The following is a 2,524-nucleotide window of genomic DNA, read 5'->3' on the forward strand; positions in this document are numbered from 1 at the left end:
CAAGTGCAAGGGCCTGAGTTCTATCCCCAGTTCCACAAAAAGAAGAAAGAAAGAGAAAGAAAGAAAGAAAGAAAGAAAGAAAGAAAGAAAGAAAGAAAGAAAGAAAGAAAGAAAGAAAGAAAGATGAAAAAGAAAGAAAAAAAGAAATAAATGTAATACTTTCATCAAAGCTTTGCAGCAGGCACTGGGGACTGGAAAGAATCTGACATTTGATCGCTGCTGTTCTAATTGTTTAAAACAAAGAGCTGTAATCCACCAAGTTTTAAACAGAAACTAGTCTAACAAGTTCTATACTTTATTTTTGAACTCTGTTTCCTTATTTTTCCATGTTCTCAAGAACATTTTAAACGTTTATCCGTGTGATCCAAATGTCACATGGAAGATATAAATATTACTCTTCAGATACTTTGCATTCTTCCTGATTCCAAGTCATAGTTTAATATTAATGTAATTCAAAAAATTGACAAGGAACTGTGTTTCCAAGGCAACTGGTAGAGGAGGGGGAGAAAGATATGAGGCTGTGACTTGATTAATGATTAGACACTGCCACCTTGTCACTGTCCCCATCCTCTGTGGACGTGCCAGTCAAAGGGCTCAGTGTCCTCAGCAGAGCCCAGGTGACTCCAGGCCAGTATTCATTCAGGAACGCTATGTCACCAAATCCCCATGTGCCTTTGGTCATTTTGTATTTCAGAAATGCCCTACATATCATTGTATTTCTTGGTATTTACCTTCATTAAATGCGTGTGGAATTGCACCACTTCACCAGGTGTGATGCTTCTCGCCTGGAGTCCCAGCTCATGGGGAAGCTGAAGCAGGAAGACTCAAAGTTCAAGGCCAGCCTTGGCAAGTTCATGAGACCCTGTCGGTAGAAAACCAGCTGGGAATGCAGACCAGTGTCTAGTGTCCTTGGGTAAGGTGTGGGGTTCAGTTGCCAATACCACACACACACACACACACACACACACACACACACACACACACACACGATGGCACAATTCTGGGCAAGAAGTTATCACCAGGAATTGAGGGTCTATGGAATGTCCTGACACACCACCAGATGCTCCTTGGAAGGTGAATCATTATGCAACAGAATTTTCTAGCAACATAATTCAAATTTTGTGAAGAAATTTTCAGCCATTTGTTCCTGACTTACTCACTGCCAGACCCCTGTTCCCACCTCTGTGTGTGCCAACCACAATTCCTGTCCATTCAGGAAGAAGCGCTATAGTGAAACCTGGTGACAGCCCATGTGCCCGAGTGGCCTTGCTGGGCCTGTAATATCACACACTGGCATAAAACTGGGGACTTTAACCCTCTTACCTATCAGCTAGATGTGCACCATCTACCTCATGCTACCCTGCTAATGTTTAAAAAATCAAAACAATGCAGACACAAACAGAAAAAATGTTGGAGATTTGTGGGGCTACCTATGTGGAGGGCTGAGAGAAATTTCTAAAATGGAGGCTATGTGGAGAGAAATACCAAAAAAAAGAAAAAAAACTAAATAGAGAAGAAAAACTTCGAAAGATCAGAACTGACAGATTTCATCATCTTTAGCGGCTTGACACTGTCTCTCCTAGCACACCATCTCCATTTGCCATCAGAAGAGCAAATTGTTCCAGAACATTCTTCAACATACCAACATACATTGAAATCTATGAACAGGTACAAAGACTACTATTTTAAGCAGAATGAAATTTTAAAAAATCACATTACACCTTGGAAATTATTTTTTTGTTACTATGGACTTATCTGGACTAATTTCCACTCTTTACTGATTTTTTTTTTTTTTTTTTAAGGAACCTATCAGGACTTATGCTTTTCTTCAAACCAAGCGACCTGTAGAACAACTTCTTAATGTGCCTATCAATCATCCAGCGATAAGAAGGGTTTACAGTCATAATGGCTAGTTGCTAAAATAAATATCAGTTACTATAACTAATTCAATCAACAATGGGACCTCAGCGGTCAGCAGAAAATAATCAAACAATAAGTATGAATAGGTTGTAGTTTTTCTGATTAACAAATGTTCCCCTTGTCATGTGATGTTGAGGCGCTCCCGGTGCTCCGGCAAATTTAGTACCGCAGTAGTCACATCGCTTGGACCCCTGCGCTCCTGGCCAGGGACCCAGGAGCCTACAGGTTTTGTGAACAGCAAGTTTTGCTTTCAGAAAAACTCTTCTCTCTATTGTTTATTTTTAACAGGCTCATAGAATTCATAGAATCCAACAGAGATCAAATAAAATCCCAACCCCACTTTAAAATACACTTACACTAGGTCGACTGAACCAAAGTTATTTTGTAAGTCAGGTGATGTAATCAATTTTGACAATTGTGTGTTTTTCTGATTAAAACTGCTGTGTTTACCACAGAGGAGAAGACAGGTGCTTGTGTGCTTAGCCAGTGTTCACCCAGACAGCTTGGGGAGCTGATGGGTCACAATTTAAGAGGTCATTGCTCGCTCTCTCTCTCTCTCTCTCTCTCTGTCTCTCTCTCTCTCTCTCTGTCTCTCTCTCTCTCT

This window comes from Octodon degus, unplaced genomic scaffold (assembly GCF_000260255.1).
Source record: "Octodon degus isolate 3935 unplaced genomic scaffold, OctDeg1.0 scaffold00013, whole genome shotgun sequence".
Lineage (NCBI taxonomy): Eukaryota > Metazoa > Chordata > Mammalia > Rodentia > Octodontidae > Octodon > Octodon degus.